The sequence below is a fragment of the Aythya fuligula genome, chromosome 3 (genome assembly GCF_009819795.1).
Source record: "Aythya fuligula isolate bAytFul2 chromosome 3, bAytFul2.pri, whole genome shotgun sequence".
Lineage (NCBI taxonomy): Eukaryota > Metazoa > Chordata > Aves > Anseriformes > Anatidae > Aythya > Aythya fuligula.
In genome coordinates, this window is record NC_045561.1 from 55,937,677 (window position 1) to 55,957,228 (window position 19,552).

At 44.2% G+C, this 19,552-nt stretch overlaps 1 protein-coding gene across 2 annotated transcripts in view; it reads left to right on the plus strand.

The window, feature by feature from the left end:
* HIVEP2 (HIVEP zinc finger 2) overlaps positions 1 to 19,552 on the plus strand; it is a 116,155-nt gene that overhangs the window by 25,306 nt on the left and 71,297 nt on the right. Inside the window, exons 1-2 of one of the 2 annotated variants that reach the window (XM_032184134.1) lie at positions 6,725 to 6,750; positions 15,057 to 15,118. The gene's annotated coding sequence lies outside the window, so the exon portion shown is untranslated. Of the gene's footprint in view, positions 1 to 6,724; positions 6,751 to 15,056; positions 15,119 to 19,552 lie in introns of those variants that run through there. The other variant, XM_032184133.1, reaches the window with a different exon arrangement.

The window sequence follows — 19,552 nt, forward strand, 5'->3', positions numbered from 1 at the left end:
ATCTTTAATTCTTTTCCAGCAGCAAAACACTTATTTTTGATAGACACACTAGTTGTTTGTTAATTTGTTTGTAATCAGTTTTCCGGGAGGTTGCTTTAATGTGGGAGGAACTGAGTTCTTTGGGTGCAAATGCTCGCTGCTGACTCTATTCTTAGTCATTAAGAGATGTTTTTCACATTAAGGCGCCTTTACTTTTAAGGGAAAATGTCAAGTGTCTTCTGATACTAGGCATGTGAAGTGACGGGAGCCATTTGCTGGGCTGTAACATGTGAGGGCAGGCATGGCCAAGGCATTCTCCCTCCAGTGCAGACCTCTCAGGCAGGCTGAAGAGCTCCCATCCCTTCGCCGTGCACCTCTGCTGTGCCTCCTGCACCAGCTCCCGGGGCCTGACATCCCGCTTCCAGGTACCGACCTACATCCATGCTGATGTGCCACCGGGCTGAAGGATGTCACTGTTCTTTTCCAAGAGGAACGTGTCTTTTTATTCAATTCCCTTGCCACCTTTTTGTATTTTTGAACTGCAGCTCTTTTCAGGCTCCCTGCCTCTGCAGTTCTTGCCTTTGTTTAGGTTATTTATGGAAACTGGGGAACAAGGAGGAGGGATGAAATTTAGGGAAGTTGACTGCGCTGTGAGTGTAAAGCTCTTTCTCTCCGTGTACTCTTCTCTCTTTCTTCTGGAGCCCTCCCTGTGGCAGAGCGGGCTCGAGGGCATACCAGAGAAAGCTCTTCGTGCTCCACAGGCCACGTCCTCACGCGCAGAGCATGGTCAGTGCATGTGCTGCTCTCTCTCTTTCCTTTCTGCAGCAACCATCATTGCTCTTCTACTTTTATGGGTCAGCCCAACTGGCCAAGAGGTGGTAGGCGGTCAAACGCTGTTTTGGGAGCTGTGAAATACCTGTGTTGCTTGGGTGCTCATGTACCTTAAGGTGAATTGTGTGCAGAGAGGAGCGCACATCCAACTCTTTGGGAGCCTGGTGGCTGAAGTGGCTGAAGCCGGAGGTGGCCAGAGCCTGGGAGCTCCCCTTCAGCCCCAGCCCCTGCTGGCCCCCAAAGCTTCTGAGTTCCTTTGCATGGCGGGGAGCAACTCACCTCTCACATTTGGAGTGCATAAATGTAAGGAGAAATTTTCTACACAAGAGCACCCAAGAGCTTCCCTGTTTCTGCGTAGGTATTCTAAGACCATCAGCGCAGAGGAAGATATTGACCACCCAGTAGGTCAGGCTGTCCTTTCGATAGCTGAGGCAGTGCTCAGGTAATTGAGATGCCTCTGATTGCCCATGAAAATTTGCTGATGTTTACGCTGCTGTCAGGTCCTGAAGTCACTCCATAACATTGATTGTGGGATCTTGCAATGGATTTTAAAATTGATCAATATCTCAGCACAAAGTGGGAATTTTCCACTTTTTTTCCCCGCGGTTATGAAAATGCCTAAATAGCTGTATAGTACAGTAAATGTTAAACATTAAAGAATGGTTTTGTGTGTACTGATAAGAGAAGATTGGTGGAGAAGGAAGTAACTTGAGTTTGGCTGGTATAGCTGATATGGTTATGGTGGAAATCAAAGTGGGGGATGATCGTAGACTTAAAGCTGTCTTTGAAGGATGAGTCTGGGTCAATAAGAAGAGATAATGAGGAGGACTTCTCCCTAAATTAAAAAAGAGGGGTAGATGATTCTATGCAAAAAGCTGCACAACTGATGCAAAAAGTCAGCCAAATACAGAGAGAAGGAAATCAACAGAACATGAAGTACTCTCCAAAAACACATAGAAATGGAGAGGTTTTTACTACTGTGCTGTAGCAAAGATCAATTAAACTGTGGCAAATGGTTATGCAAAACGTTTGCTGAAGGGAAATCATCGTTCTCTTTGGATTCCATGAAGGAGCACTGGCACTCTGCCTGCGGTGATTTGTTGTCACCCAGCCCCGGTGCTCATGGCTGGCACTCAGTGAGGTTGTCTAGGTCAGATTATTTATTTAATTAGGAATGGCCACAGTTGCACCGAGAGACTGGCAGCTCTGCAGCAGGAAGTCTTTTAGAGGATAAGTCCGGTTGCTCGCAGATAGGCTGCTTCTTCATGCTATAAATAATTAAAATCATAAATAAGTGTATGTTGGCATTTGTGTATAAGCTTATTAACAGCAACTAATAATATCAAATGTGGTTTATGTACTGCCATGCACTGTAGTCCTCTAATTTCTTGATTAACTAGCCCAGGGACCTGCTCGGCAAGCTAAGAAATTGGGTTGTTGCTAACTGAACTTTTGAACTGTTCTTAACAAAAGGACACGTCAGTGAGGGAAGAGTCAAATTTATGAGTGCGTGAGCGTGAGCAACCCAGAAAATTTCATTCCAATAAGAGCAAAGAGAAATCCCCCTCTTTTTAGGCCAAATAGGCAAGGTCATGCTGCTCCTTAGTTTAACATATTCCAAAGGTGACAATGAGCGCTGATGGTTGGAGGGAGTCCCAGGAAGAAAGGGATTTGGATGTGACTTATGAGAGGCACCGTCATTTGAGGCAAAATCTTTGGAAAGTCTCTTGAAGATTTTATATCATGTGGTGTTTTTATATATATATATATATCACAATGCTTTGCCTTTCTTTTAATATATATATATATTAAATATAATATATATTATATTTAATATATATTAAATATATATAAAAATATATTATATATAACTATATTAATATAATATTAATATATTAATATATAATATATAATATATTTAATATATATATATTAAAAGAAAGGCAAAGCATTGTGATTTGGTGATTGTGTTTTTATTAATACATTCAACTTTTTTAAAGAATGAATTCTGGGTTTGATCCATGTCTTCTTTCCCTAATTATTGAGTAATCAGAAAAAATCTTGCAAGAGGAAAAGAAGCAACCTCTTTTAGAGGAAACCGTTCATGATTTTCAGTTAGGGAGTTGGAATTAGATGGTTTTAAGGTCCCTTCCAATCCAAACCCCTGTGATTCTATGACAAGCCGAGCTTTGCCTGGCTTCTCATGTGGTGGTTGGGATGTTCCCCTCACCTCCCCCTGCCCTTCCTGCAAGTGCCGGGTGCTGGTGGGGCTGCTGGGATGAAGCAGTCACCTATAGTGTCTGAAGCACCCCATGGCTCCTCGGAGTGGATACTGGAGTCATGATGGTGAAGGATGAGGGTAATTCCTCTGCTGTCCCCCTCCACCCCCTGCTTTCTGTAGCCCAAGCCAGTCTCTGTGTTTCCCATTCCAGATGGAGTTACAAACAGTATCCACTCAGAATTGGGTTTTTATCGTCAGCACCTGTGAACAATCAAAGCTGGTTTGTGCAGATTTGAAATGAAACTTCGGTCTGAAATAGATGTGATTTCAGAACAGTTTTTTTGCAGTCATTATCATTTTTCACCAAGAAATAAAAAGCTTTATGGTAACTCCTAAATGTGACTCTAGTAACTGCACACAAGAATAAACCTATTGTGTTTTGACAGTTAACATTATTTGGTCCCTTAAAGCCTGGTGGCATAGATACGGTGTGAGCAGACTCCTGAGACTCCTGCAGTTGTATTATTTTTCATCACCGTATTCTAAAAATTTATTTTAAGAATTTTGGTGAAGAATGGATCTCAAGAGTATTTTGAGTTAATATCTCGGAATAGGAAAGTACGTTTTCCTCAGCTTACGGTCACTCAGCTGTGAATGAGCTAGTTATTGAACGGACCAACTGAATATGGAGAAAGGAAGAACCCTCCAATCCTTTTATTGCAGCTTCAGAAAAGGCTGTTGCTATCAAGTGCTAGTTTTGAAATCTGGTTTCCAGGTGTGTAGGAAACAACTTCCTTAGTCTGATGGTTTGATGTGCTTTGCAACTTTGGCATAAAAACTGTTATTTACTGCTAATGGTGCTACCAAATGGAAACAGCTTAGATGGCTACATAGAAAGTGGTAACTTCAAATTTAATTGTAAATATACCTATTTCTCCAAAACAGAAATGTTGATTTTCATATTAAATATCCCAAACAAACTCACGTCCCTCCACCACCACTCTACCCATTATTACTTGTTTTAGCTTTCTTCGGGGGTGTTTGCATGCAAAGGAAATACCAGATTCATACTTTAAAACAGAAAAAAATATCTATATGTAGCCTCAGAAATCTCTATTTCTATAATACTTTAACTTTTCAATTATAATCAATATTACCTGTTTTGCCCATGCTAGCATTAGGGGAAAAGCCCGAAGAGGTTGATGTGCAGGTAAAATGAGAATAGCATAACTATTTTTATGTTTCTGACATCAGTGTCCTGGTTTGTGTAATGTTGTATGCCACAGTGAGTAAATGCTCCATGCTGTGCTGTCCTCAGTGAACCAAACATCTATTCCAGGACTGCCCCTTGCTTCAAAATTTGTAGAAACCTTTTAAGAACAATTTTCTTATTTGGGTTTTTGTTTTACTGCCTCCTTGGAAAGCTGGTAGTCTCTCTATTTTTAATAAACAATATGCCTACACCCCATTAATGTGTGTTCCTAATAGAATGCACTGGAGTCAGTAAGAGGATTTGTCTGCCTGCTACTTCAAATACTTCAAAAAAACATCAGGCAGCATTGCTACACCAGGGAACCTCTGTGTTTGCTTATATAGTCAGGCACATTCAGTTATCATCACACTTCCTCTTCTGTCCTTTACCTTTCTTCTTTTCTGTTTCCCTGCCCTGAAAAGCAATGCATTTTCACCACTGGGAACACTGAGAGCTGTTCCTACCAGACCCTCACTGTTCCTCATCTCCTTCTACCCCCCCAGGCAGCATCTTCGCCACCCGTCTGTCACGTCCCCACATTCATACCTATTCTGCACGAGGTTTGCTGGGTGCCTTTGTGTTGCAGGAAAACAGGCTTTTGAAAACTCGGTTGGCTTCCAGAGGCAGTTGCACAAACCAGTCTTGTGCTAGGTCTACTGTACAGGAACTGACAGAACTGACAGCTGTTGGGGAGGAAAAAAAAAAAAAAAAGTAAACCATGCCAAAAATGCCACTTTCCAGAGGGAGTAGGTTGCCTGTTGTACACGAGCAAAGGGGTTTACCGTTCCTTGTTCACATAGCTCCTTGGAGGTTGGGGCTGTGTCCACACAATGAGTGCTGAGCCATCCCACAGTATCCTCTGGGGCACAGCCCAGCTGTGGGGCAGCTGCCAGAAGCACCTGGGGACTCCCCAGCCCTTTGGGGCAGGGAGGAGGGAGGGAGCCGCAAGCTGTGGCTTTGCTTTTCTCCACAGGCTGCAGGCAGCCGCCGTGTGGGTGCGGGTCCTGTGGCTCAGACCCCAGCCCCCAGGCACTTGGGCCATGTGGGCTGCCAGCGAGCATCTGCGTGGGAGAAACGTGAGGGCTCTCTGCAAGGCGGTTGGGCTAAAAATAAGGCTCAGTGTTATTTTTAATAACGTTGTCGTGGATAAAGACAGCGAGGTGGGAGTTAGTAGCCTGGGACATTTCTTCCTCCCGCTTTACAGGATAAACACTGTAAATCCTGGAGTGTTTGTTTGGCTAGGTAATGCTTTCCAAAAGTATGTCAATGAAGTAGGCATTGGAGTCATAAAATACTTTCCTATATTTAGCTTATAAATATGCAATAGAAAGTCATTAACTTTTAGACTTCCAAGCACCAAAAGTACTTCTGGAAAGGGACTTGGATGTTGGCATGAGGCGATTTAAAAATACGGATTTTAATAGTGCCAGGATTGCACGGTCGGTGCTGTGCTGTCGGCGGCGTTCAGGAGACTCAGCCCCATCTGAGGTCAGCTTGGTTACTGTGAGGGCATGTGGAGGATCCTGAAACTTGAAGGGGGCAGGATTACTGGGGGATTAGCACTCGATTGGTTAATTTGGAGGATTATGCTTTTAACGAGATATCGATACTAGAAACCCTGTTAGAGAGAACTGTGGAATAACTTAGGCTAGAAGGGGTCTCTGGAGGGGGGGCATCTCTCTGGCCCTTGCCCAAGGCAGGTGCGTGGCTTTGTGTGTCATTAACTCACCTGTGTGTGACTGTGATTTATGCAAGAAAGATGAATTATTCAGATGAATTATTCCGATCTTTTTAGAGCAGAAGAGAGGCAAGTGAAACCCGGAGTATTTCACAAAGCTGGGAATGAAGCTCGTGCTTGAGTGCTGCCAGGCATCGCTTGTATGGGCACCTTCACTGAAAGCAAGCGTGGCTCGGGGGCAGCACAAGGGGCTGAGCACTCCCAAATTCGTTTATGCCGCTGTGCTCCTGGCGGGGTGGCAGCCCGAGGGGGTTGGAAAGCGCGCGGAAGGAGTTGGTGAGCGGCAAAACAGAGGCTGCCCGGTGCTTTATAGGCAGTGGTTCTGTTTAGGCTTAATCCCCGTAATGCCGTGTTAAAATTTACAAAACAGCTTGTAATTGCGGGAGCTGATTTAAACCAGCTATTTGTGGTTACGTCTGCCGAGGAGACTTCAACTTCAGCGCTCCCCAGCCATCTAATGGCAGCGAATCGACTGCGGGTCTCTTGCAAGAATATCTAAATGTAGGCTGTTGAATAATCCCTTTGGGGGCCCTGTAACTATTTTTGTGCCTGGATATGCGTCATCAGTGGGTATTTTCTCTGGTGACTAGCTTACATCAGTAGGTCTCCTACCATCCACTCCATCAGCGAGTGCCTGATGATTGATGGGAGTCGCGGCCGCCGCCGGGCTTTTAGCCGTGACCTGGCGCCGCGGACAGCGGGGATCTCCGGGAGGCCCGGGCAGCGCAGGTACCGCCGCCGGCCGGGGCCGGGACCGGGACCGGGACAGGGACCGGGACAGGGACGGAGCCGCGGGGACGGCGGCGGCGGTGCGGGGCCGCCGGGGATGCTCCCGCCGGGGGCGCGCGGGCGCGACGCCGGGGACGCGCCCGGCACGGCTCGGCCCCCGGGGCGGCAGGACGCCCCGCATCCCCGTGTCCTCCTCCGCCCCGGGGTCTGAGGAGGGGAAGGGGCTGCGGGACCGGCGCCAGGTGGCCGGGAGAGGTCCCCCCGGGAGGTGCCGGGCACCCTGCGGCAGCCCCGCGGCGGGGCACCGTGTCATTTCGTCTTCTTTTTCTCCTGTTCTTCCAGTCTCTTCCGGGCTTAGTGCTTTTGGTACGGCTGTGATGGGAAGGACAAGGTCAGCTCTTTGTGAACTCTAGCTCAGAAGTCTCTCCGCTCCTTCTCCTGGCAACCGGGGAACGAAATGACAGACGTGGATGCTCTCGGTGCGACCGATGGTTAAAAAAGTCCTTACTGCTGTTTATCGCGCGGCAGTGTTTGGCTGAGGGAGGATAGTGGCCGGATCAGGATTCCTCCTCACCACTTCTTCCTGTTGGCAGGTGGCCCTCTCCGCAGAGCCTGCGGTTTCAAAGCCTCGCGCTGCTCTTACGCGTCTGTCTCGGTGCCCACCGTTGTTTTTCACTCAGGTGACGACGCGGTGCGTCTCGTGCGGGATGCTGAGACTTGAAAACTTTGAGAGGGAAGAGGGGAGCTTCGTTTAACTTGCCTGCCCGTCTCCTCCTCCCCGTGCACTACCCCAGCGGTCGCAGTTAATGAATGAAACCAGACTTCCTGTACGAGCCACTTAACCAAAGTCTGTGCGTTTGTTGACACAGTGCTTATGTAAAGCTGCCTCCAAGAGCAATGTATGTGCTGCTGTGGCACGGATGCCTTCGCTCTGTGGGATGCAGGGTACCTACATACCTTTCCATTCCCTGCAGACAGATGCCCGATGCAACATAGGAGCTGGGTCTGAATCAAGTTTCCCGATCTGCTCTCCGGCTAGTCAAGTGTTGGTTAAGAGCTGTGTCCAACAGAGGTTGTAGGAAGAGAAGCAGCGACTAAAAAGAAAGTCAAGAGAGAGGAGGGAATTAAGAGGTTTTCATTGAATTGCCATTTATGGGTATACCCTTCCTTTGTTTCTATATAATATTTTTTATAGTCACTTCTGTAAGACTTTGTGATTCATGACAAACTGGTTATATAATTCAAAATCTGTAAAAGCTTCAGTGCAAAAAGCTTGATGAGTCTGGACTCATTTGCACTGCAATTTGTTGACTTTTCCTGGGGTACTGTGCTTAGGAAGCATAAACCTTGAGAACCAATTGATATTGCTATGGGTATGATTTGCCACAGCTTTCTAGGAATCATTACGGCCAGCTACACATCAACATCTTTTGGCAAATATTGACCTCCTTTCCACCCCTTTTACAGGGATTATATGTTAAGTAATGATGATATTTTGGGGTAGCTTTCATTTACAGTGTTTGTGCAACAGCTCGGCATCGCCAAGTTTCTAGAAAGACTCCACAGACCTTCAGACTAGTTCAGACCAGGTGATAGTTTACTGGGAAAAAGCGTTCTCAGGTTGCCCGTTGGTTCCTGGTGCTCAGCGCTGGGGCTGCGTGCATGGCTGAGGGATGAAGTCCAAGTGGACGTGTGCCAGCGTTTGTTGGTGCCTCCCTGTGTGCTGGGACGGGGATGTCATGCCAGGGACAAACAGCAATTGAGGTGATCACCCGGTGGTGAGCTCATGCCAGGTGGATGCCCAGGTCCACACGCCCACACCCTGTTGACTTAGGTGAGTAAATGCAGGCACGGAGTTCTGCTTGCACAGCCTTAATTGAGGAGTGATGACTGCGGTGGCAAAAGCCTTGTTTTTCCGGAACAGCCTTCGCCTGTTCAGTAGCCGCCTTTCAGATCTTGTTGGTCACCCTGGACAATGGCTCACCAGATATTTCATCTGGGGAGTTAAAATAACTAGGTGTCATGAGCAGGGAGCAGCACAGGTTCAGTGGAAGTCCAGACATCCGCTGCTGGATCTCCCAGTAACTCTATAATAAGCCTCTCTTTCCCCCGGCAAAGTGCATTGGGGTTTCAGCATGCATCCCATTCCCAACAGGCATGGGGTTTCAATTACCTTACTTTGGAAGTGAAAATGGCAACTGAACCCGATGCGGTAATATCAGGGGCTCCACGCTGGGATTTTTTGAATGCGCCAGCCAAAGTAAAAGATGCAGTGCAACTCATTTCTCCCCTGCCAACAACATCCATGACTGCATGCTCTGTACCGCTGCTGTGCTGTCTGATATTTGGGTTCACCAGCAGTGAATCAATATTTTTATCGTCTTGTGTTCTTTGGACTCTTAGTACCTAAATACTCTTGACAGCAAAGGCGCACCCTGGGATGGGAAGAAATGCAAAGCTAATAGGAAGTTCCCTTGTGACAGCAGTATTTTGCGTGAGGAGTGACTGTACGGAGCAGGTGGTGCTGCACAGGCATTAGCAAAAACATCGTCGTTTGAGAGATGTTGCTGCAGTGAGCTGGCTGTAAGTTGTAAAAATGCTCTGAAATACGAGGCAAGGTAGTGATTTCACGGCTTCGGGGAACATAGTGTCTTTGCATTGCGTTAGGTCAAATCGTCTTATTATAGTCATAAATATTTGGTCTCTGAAGATGGTCTTTCTGTTTCCATAAAGCCCCATTGATATCTTCAGGCCAATTCCTAGATAGGAGGAAACTCCAGTTTTGGTCCACTTCTGTGGGGAGGGGCTTGAATAGTTTTATTGGTTTGTTTGGGTTTTGTTTCTTGATTTTCCAGGTGTCATGGAGGAAATACAGGTTAGCTATTGTCTCATTTAGACATTATTCTGACTGCAGGGAAAAATAAGGGGTTACTCATTGTTGATGTTTGTAGTGAGTAGAGTAATAAAGAGCCAAGAAGAAGAAAAGAAGTGCAGTGAAATTGTACAAGGAAAATACTGTGTAAAGAAAAGTTGGAAAAGCGAAAAAAGAAATGAATAGTATTTCATTTTTGTGGCATCTCATTTTTTAAAATCCAATTGATAAGGTCAATGAAGAGCTTTCCTTTTTTTTTTTTTTATAATGCGGTCTGTACAAAACCCTGAATAAATGGAATGAAAGGACTCAGATAACACTTCAATGTTTCCTATGCACTTGGTCCACAAGGGCCTTGGTCCTGAAACCTCTGCCCATCTGCTTAGTCCTGCCTCCTGCAAGTGGCCAGTGACTTTCCTAAGACTGTTTGGGATCCAGGACCAGGCTGTCAGTAGCTTAACAGCTTGGTGAATATTGCCCTGGAATATGATTAGTTTGGAAGAAATACACCCATTGGTTTGGATGTGGGGAAGAGGAAGGAATGAAGATGTTGCAAGTGAAGTCTGCGTGCTGTGGCGGGCAGAAAGGCACCTCCTTCATCTCAGCAGCCAGGCAGCAACTCCTGTGAACTGTGCCGAAGTCTTTTCTTGGTCTCTTGCTCTGCTTCCCGTGTATACACAACACAGTAACTCCTGCATGGATTTTTGCGCTTGGCAGTATTTCTCTTTAGTGCCACAAAGTGAGCATTTTTCATGCAGGACCTCACAGAGCTCCGCAAGTTGTGTGCTGCCAGTGACTCAGCCCATCTGGTAGCAGCCTGCACAACTCCTACCAGGCGCCGCTCCTCAGATGCAAAGCCACACGTGAAGCCTGAGATAGCAGCAGGCTAGGGACAGGGTTACTGCGGGTAAAGAAGTCCTGTTCCCAAAGGGGTGGTGAGGGAAGAAGCTCCCTCCCTTCCAGCTCTGGTTGAAATCTTCCCCATACGGATCTTGGCCCTCCGCAGGAAGATCAGGTTGGCTTGGAAATGAGGTGTAAAAGTGGAGAGAAAGAAATGCCCCACACTGACATCCTCTGGGGCCTTGATAAAGTCAGGACACCTGTCAGCACAGGAGTACTTAAAAAATATCGTTGATGGGAGGAACTTACATGGTACTGCAAGTCACTAATAACATGAATGCAGTACAGGCACTAATTCAAGATTGCTGAAGAGTTTGCGAAGTGTCTTGACTTTGTCCCTTTGCAGACCAGCCGTTTAGCTTTCAGGAGTTTTCCAGAAACTTGTCTTGCCTTTCTTCTCAAGCACAACTGCCAGTTGCTACCTAGCAGGTTAGAAATAATAGTGACCAAGTTAAAAAATGAAAAGTCTTCTCCGTAAAGATCAGGTCATGTGCTAATGAAATGCACCTTTCTTTCAGTGGGGACACTGTTGGTTTTTTTCATAGTCTTGATTCTTAACCAAGATCTAACTTCTCATTCCACTGGAAATTTGTTGCTGGCTACTGAGGGAGCAGGGCTGCTGAATCAGAAGATCAGTTGCTCTTTTTAGTTTTTCGTTTTTTACCTTGATTGCTATTAAATTAGATATAGCGTTTGTCTATATAGATATATAGGCATGACCACCTAAAAGGTTATAACAGTCTCAAAGGAGTGTAAAGGTGCAAACAAGCAAAAGGAGTATTAGCTCAAATACTGGGAAAAAAATCGTTACGTTGAAGGCCAGTTCTCCTGATGGAAACCAGAAGAGCTGATGAGTTGGAGTAACTCAGAAGTGACCTGGACAAAACACTGTAAAATATGCCACATAGATTTTTCTTATTTGGGTATGAGATGATCTAATAAACTTTGTCCATTTCCTTTGTGATCTAATTTCTGGGGTTCTATGATCACTTTTTAAAAAGGTCATTCTATTGCCTGTATCATTGCAAACCCTCTTCCTGAAATTTTTTGGCACTTTTCACCAAAAAGGAAGACATTTACAGGAATGCAACATGGTAGTATTTTGAAGAACCCAAACAGATCTCTCCTGGCCCTTTCTCGCTGTTGTTCCAGGGTAAAATTCCCATAATTCTTGATGGGAGTTTTGCATTAAAATTTTATGGTGGCATATACTCACTAGCTACTCTTCTGAGACCTGAGAGAGATCCATGCTCTACTCCCACAGTTGCCTTTTTCCAGTTCTTTAAAGCTACACTTGGGCTTTACAGGAAATAATAATCATGCCTACCATACTGTAACTAAAGTATTCAGACACATGAATCTTTTTCTTGACTTCCTATAAAACTGTCATTTGTAGCTTTATTTTGTTCTGGTTTGACCATAATATAAACAAGAGTTTATTAAAGTGTTAGTTTTAAGTTGAAGTTCTTTCTTGAGAATGCAAGGTCTCACAAAAATAGTATTGAAACTGCAGGTCAAAAACATGTATTAACAGAAAAATGAATAATGAGTCTGTTTTCATATGGATTTTTTAAAAAGTACAGCTTGTAGTTGAACTAAATGTACCATTTCTTCCACTGCAGCCAGGAAGCCCTCATAGACTTTTGACAGCGTCGCCAAGAAATTAATGCTTCAGCTGTTTGAAAGATATCAAAAGCTTGTTTGACAATTGTAATCTTTTCCAGGAATTTCCTTTCCCATTTTCCCTCCCTATAAAAATTGATAACAAGATGCTTGTATGGTAGAAAAGGAATGTCCGAGGTATGCCACAAAGCATTGTGCATTGCTTCCAGCCTTGCTGGATGAGGCACAAGATCTCCAGGGCTGGTAGGCCCTGGAGACGTGGAGACGTGGACACTCCGTTGTTTAAGTAGAATTTGCTCCCAGGATTATCTGCTTGCCAAGACGGTGCAGATATTTTAGTGTTTTCTAAGCCATTTTTGAGTTTTTATGTAATGTGGCAATAAACAGCAGAACTGTTGGAGGTGGCTGGGTAGGAACTCAAAGCAGTGACAGAGAAAAGGCGAGGATGGAGGAAGTGAAGAAATTACCGCATGTGTCAACGTCAGTTGACATGGCACGACCGAAGGCAAGGGAGAGCAGCCCTAGCCTGGCTTCTCCTGAATTTCTGTCCTCTGTTTCACACGCAGCAAGGTGTGACAAACCGAAACGAGGCACAGCTTGAACTTTTGTTCTGAAGCGTATCAGAAAGGCACTGGAACGCAGAGTCAAAGGTCAGATCTGTTCCTTTTTTTCTAGCAAATTCCCAAGGCAGCTGTTGATACTACTCTGTCTTTTAAGGCTAACCTTGAATAGTATTTGTTGGCACACAACATGAAATAAATAGTATTACCATGGCTGTTCTCTGATGATGGAAGGGAGATTCCACGTTGAGAAGGGTGAGGCAGTTGGGGAGGTTGCCAATAAAAAAGCCACTGTGTTTGCAGAGGGTGCCTGTGCATTCAGCAAATGCCAATTAGAGAAATGTCACTTTATGGGTATGACGGGTTATTACTGCACAAACACATGTACAATTACACAGTGGGTCAAAAGGGCAGCTAACCTCGCCTCACAGCTATTATTTTAAAGCAAACACAACTATCAGGCACACAAATATCAGGGATTGCAGAAGGGGAGCAGTAAAGTAATGAGTGTTTGGAACTGCATGCTAACGAGAAAAAAAAAGTGAATGTAACAAGCCCTGGTGCTGTGGGAGGTATTTTTCACCATGTCTGCACTGCATGGATTGAAATGTCATCCTTACATACTGGAGAAGCAAACGCTTCCTTCTGTCACTTAAATAAAGTCAATATACTGTTGTGTTGTTTTGGAACTTGGAAATGGGAAAAGAATATACATTTTTTCAATTACCTGCTTTTATACCAAAATGCTTGTGTTCTGTGTGCCTTTGTAAACCAGTGTGTGTTTTTCCTTCTGTAGTGTTACAAATACCTTCATGGATGTCCCCTTCTTGCAGCCGTGAGGTAGCACTCTAGCTGACTTCAGTAGAGGGCAGTCCTGCAAGTAATGTGGTGCAAGACAAGGCCATGAGTGCTCATTACTTGCACTCTAGGTTTTTACTTATTTTTTTTACTCTTTTACTTTTTTCTTTTTTTCTCCTTTATTTTGTATGTTTTGTATGAAGCTTCATTAGAGTCAAGTCTAAAGACGCAGAAGGCTCTGTGGATGCTGTGGCTAACCTGGGTGTGTATAGGATGGCTGCACTATCTGTGGATTTCTGAATATTGCTCTAAGGCTTTCAGGATTGTCTTCCCTTCTAATATGGTCTCAATCAGTGCTTCTTCAGTGCTGGCTTCTCTCTGGGTCATGAGAAAGAACACACTTCAGCAGGAATTGCATTACAGCCGGTGGCCTGAATCTTTGCTCTTACTTGACCTCGTACTTCGAGGAAGCTCAGCTGACAAATGCAGCCCAGACCATCGTGGTAACACCCTCTGTGGTGTGTGGGCTGCTGGTTAGGTTGTCCTGCTTCCATATATGCCGAGGTATTTTCACTGACAAGCTCTTTTCACAGGTTTGAAGTCACTCTGGCTTTCAAGGAGCGGCCTTGCCTAAAGTGGAAATGCGGCCTTAGCCCAAGGACCAGCTTAAACCTAGAATTTGCCGAGGCAGAACGGGGTGGCAGAAGTTAAACGGAGAGCTTTAGGTTGAAAAATTTTATGAGATCACCATCCTTTTAAATTGGTTTACACAGATGGCTGTCTGGTTTGTTGCTTTGTCCTTGCTTAATAGTAACTGTTTATGGAAAAACGAATTGCTTTGCAGAAGGAGGTCCAAAAGCTCATGCTGTTGTTTCCCTCACTGGAGATCTTCATGTTATTATGGGCATACAAGGATTTGGCCTGAAACAGAGATTAATTACGAAGCGCGCAGTGAATAATTAACCATTTGACTTGTTCCTCTGTAGTCACCGGGTTAGAAATGATTTCCCAAACTGCGGGAGATAAGAGAAGGTTATTCCTGGTTTCACAATGTCCTTATTGTTACGGCTTTGTGCTGTGTGTATTCTGACATCAGCTGATACCTACGCAAGTCGGGTCCAGCTTCTCATTCAAACCACTTCCTGGGGTTTTCTCGGGTAATGGCAGTGATTCAGAAGACACCACCGTGCCTCAGAAAGCCGCCTCTGACATGTCGCACCAGGACTGCAGGACAGGGAGCATGTGAGATTCTTAGGAAGGAGTTTTGATCTTAAAAATACCCACGTTTTTGTTTGTTCAGCATTCAAATTTAGATGCGCATTGCTTGGCTTGTGTTCTAGTGACCTATTCATAGACCAGTGGTATGTATTGTGGGGTACTCGTGATATATATGTACATGTGTGCGTGAGGCAGGAGCCTTAGACTGCCCTCCAGGCAGTCATGCTGATTTTGCATCCACAGTTGTTCCTACCTGGTAAAAAACAAGAGGAAGAAATGATTAAAACTTTTTAAAGGAAATCAAACCTAAATAATAATATTCTGTACTTTTGCAGGATTGTCTACTTAAGAAGCTGAGAGTGAGCTAGAAACATTGATGAAGCCTCTATATTGTGAGGTGGGTATGCATTTTTATTACTATTTTGCAAAAGCATAGAAAATTCAAACCATTTGCCCAAGTCCAGACAGTGCTATTTAAGAGCTCTGAACAGACTCCAGAAGTTTTCTATCCCAGCACATGTTCTGACTGATCGATACCTTATGAATAAGGTCTTCATGTGCCCTCCCGTTGAAGGAAGTGATGAGGTTTTGCATTCTGTTATCATTTGAAGAGCTTCTTTTAATTTTTGATTTCTGACTAATGGAATAAGTGACTCTCACAGATACTTGTGCTCCACTGCCTTCCTGCCCCTGGTGTGCAGTGCATTTAGATCACATTTTTGGGAGAAGGCAATTTATGATAGGGGAGTCAGTGGAAAACAAACATGTCCACTGGATCCAGGCCAAACATAGTCTGGGGTTCAGAAATGTTTAGTGCGTTTCATTACTTTTTAATTTATTTATTTATTTTAGCCTTTTGTCACGGTCAAATGCACCAGCAGGCTTTTAATAAATCCCCTTGTGTGTGAGACTTGCAACTCAGGTTTGCAGACCTATGAGGGCTGGATAATTTGAATAACTGTGAGAAGTGAAACTGAGCATTCGTAGGTCCATCAGCTACAAGCTGCAAAACCAGTGCGTTGTAATTTTGATAGTCTCTGTCATTACGGGATGCTGCATGCAAAACTGTCAGCTCTGCTTGCCCCAAACAAGAGCAGCTCGGATGTGGAGCCTCTGTGTTTCCTCATGCCGTGCTTGTCACCCACCCCAGCTCGAGGGGCCCCACTTGCAGGGGACCTGTTTTAGGCAGCAGCCTGGAGAAACTCTCTCTGAGGCTCTTCACTTAATTACAGTGGTTTCCCTTTTGGCTTTGTGAGAGAAACCCAGTGAGGGTGCTTTGCCTTCTGCTGCACTCCATTGGGATCCTGGATCTGCTGTGACAAGGAATGAGTCAGGACTGGAATTTGTCTCTTAAAGGATTTTGTTGTTTCTTTAAACTGGTGTTTGCCTTTGAAAGCCTTTTTTTTGAATAAATTACTCTGACAGTAAGTACCAGAATATATATTGATAAAACATGAATTTATGCCTGCCAGCATTTATCTGTTTTGTGTCTATTCACAAATACAGATAAATTTCCCCAGCTGCCAGTTTCTGCTTACCTGCATGAACAAAAAGCAGACAGAGTGCTGGGGCACAAGCTGAAGGTGGGTGTAGCTGAAAAGTTATATTCAAAATCTTTTTCTCTGTGACATCATTGTGGCTCCTCAAGTATCTTTCAGTTCATATGGAAAATGCATTTAAAATATGACACAGTTTGATGCTAATGTTAGCTTCACACTCTTCTGAAAAAGGAATGAAAATGCTCAAAGGACAAGTTGCCTATGTGCAGTTTTGGTTTCTGGGTAATATGAGTGGTGCAAAAGCTTTTGTTACCTTAGAAACTTTTTAGTAAGCAGTATGGTTGTTAATTAACATCACTTTTATTTTAAATCTGAATTTTGGACTTTGTTGAATTGGAGATGATAGGCCTACTTGTAATCTGCTCGATAGGGCTGTAACAAGTTGAGATACCTCCAGCCTGAGACTTTCAATTTTCCAAAGATAAGCACCATTTATTTTGCTCAGTTCTAAAGCATTTGAGCTCAAAATCTATGGTGAAATTTGTAATATATCATTTGACTGAAATTATGCAAATCCATTGCCGTAGCGTAATATGCTGTAAGACCTCTGGAAGGGAAACCACCCGCTTGTTCTTTCGCCGGGTGCCCACAAGTGATGCGTGGATGCACATCCTTGTGTGACAATGTCGCCTGACGCTTTGCAACCTGCCTTGCATTGCCCCAAAATCCGAGTCAGTGGCTTCACCCCTTTGGTTTGAACAGGCTCTTCAGTGTCCAAAACTGAAAAGTCACAATCTAGTGCTAGCTGCTGTAGTCATTAATCAATGATTTCGTTATTGGTTATCATTATTTTGGCTTCTGCAGTCCTGTGCGTGGGCAGCTAGTTGGTTTTCCGGTGTTGCTAGAGCTCCAGTCAGCTGAGGAGGGAGCTGAAATCATCACAGCCAATTTGGAGATTTCTTTGGAGATTCTTGAGTGCCCATGCCTTTCGAAACAAAATCCAAGGCCTCAACTTTCTATCCTTGTTGTGGCATTAGGACATGCTGTCAACTTCAGAGCAGCTAGATGAGCTTTTAAAAACATTGAGGTGGTTAAACAGAGAGAGAACCAAAGAAGGAGGAACAGAAAGCAAAAGCTGACTGGAAGAAAATTTAAAACTGCAGAAGATTCTGGAATACTTCACCTGTGCTCTGAGCTGGAACAAAACCTTGAGACTTCTCACACAGTAAGACATCTTAGTCCAGAACTCCCTAAAGGTTGCTTCAGTTTTATTTGCTGAAAAACATTGTGATAGCATGCTAGTATTCCAGCTCATCTCTTAGTCTCATTAAGGAGTAATTCATCAAGTAGTGCAATGCTACTGGTAAAATATTAGTATTGAAGTAACGTGTTATTTCATGAAGCTATATATTTCCTAAATCTTCATTTAAACCAGGGACAAAATCTGTATTTTTGTGGAACTTTTCAGTTCTACCAAAGCAGTATGTTTTATTCAGGAAACTCTTCCAGCATAAAAAATTTTGATCATTTGCACAGTTTTTCAAATTTTCTTGATTCTTACTGTATAGTTTCTGTTTTTAAAGAGAAGTGAGTTGTCTTCTTTTACTGTCCTATAGAGGCTGGGAATCCCTAGAGTTAGACGTTTACGACTGCGTATGCTTTCAGCCCGGACACGGCTGACTCCCCATTTCGGTGAGAATGTTTACAGGCAAACAGTCTCACGACTGAAAGTGCAGCTTTTTACGTGTGTATTTTGCAAGTATTGGACTTGCGCATGCTCTGCGCCGAGAAGCAAAAGCTTCGAATCCAGCCTGCAGAGAGGAAGGAATTTGTCTGTGCTACAGTGAAAGGAAGTATTCGCCGTGTTATTGTAGCGCATGGCCTTTTGCCATCTGTGATAAAGTATTTAAGGGTTGTGCACCCAAAGTCTGCTGCCCTCCTGACCCACCATCAATCACCGGCGGTACGCAAGGGTGGATGAAACACCAGCCCCGTAGGAGATCCATTGTTTCAGCCCTGCGCTGCTGCTCTGAAAGCGGAAGCCGTGGACAAAGCGTCTCCTCGTGATTCCTCCACTGCGTAGCACCGTGGGGTCTTCTCCACGTGCACCTTCTCTGGCCCCAGTGGTACTAGCCGAGGGGTACAGGCACACGTGGAAGCTGTGGGAGTGGATGAGATGAACCTCTGGGATGTTTTTATTCCATATGAAAAAAGGAGAACCAGAAACAATTATCATAACACTGAGCCTGGGCTATATCTTTACATTTATTTCACTTCTGACTATTTAGCACTGCTTATAGATGAGGTTTAAGACAGTGAATGGCCCATCATGTTCACAGCATGCTGTGAATTGCCCAGCCTCTTTGCTTTTTTTTCTCTCTTCAAGCAGTTCTGGTTACAGAGATGCCAGCATCCTCAGTAAGTATGCCAAGAATGTACAGTTGTACTTTATACTGCTAAATTAACAGACAGGAATAGTCACACCAAACCAGATTCAGCTCCCAGATGGGAAAGCATCTCCTCTAGCCCAAATTTTAATGACATTTTTATATGAGAAAGTTTTCACCAATAGAACACGGAGTGGGATTTAAAACCAGTGCTGTTGTCTTTCTATGGTGAGGACAGGTAACTTGCAGAAAATAGCGGTGATTTTGGTTTTGATGACTGACTCGGGGTTGGAAGAGCCTGGACGTTCAGATACATTAACTCTTCTCTTAGTCCTTTAAACTATTTAAAATTTTAAAAGTTCATTTTTAGTTTATTATTTTTACTTTTCTGAGGACTAGTTTGATGTGAAACATAGGACCTGGTTCATACTTGATTTGTTACATATTTCTGTGTGTGTAGTTCTGTTAGCTTTGTGAATTTAGTTCCAATTACATTCATGGAAGTGACAGGGAAATAGAGTCCTAGGTCGCGTAACAGCAATATCAGAAGAGCTGACTCTGATTGTTGCAGTATGTGGTGCTGACGATACGAAATATTTTCACACACACATTTCTGTCTCCTAACCAGGAAGGGCCTGCTCATGGCATTATGAAATCTGCGGTCTTTATCAATTTGTCTGTGACAGCTGAAATATCGTGGGAGATTTCAGCCTCCTGCAAATTTTAACAACTGTGTGTGATGAAATGAGAATGAAGTTTTATGGTTTATTTAAAACAAGGGAAAGGTTCTTTCATTTTTGCAAACATCATACTTAAGCTACACTGAAGTCCATTGCCTGACTTCTCCTTGGAACTATTTTTGGCTCCTGCCGTGAAACTGAGTGGGTTTCACCAGAAGAAAAAGTTGAGAGGAGCATGCACAGGTGTTCAGGTGAGAAGAGGAGA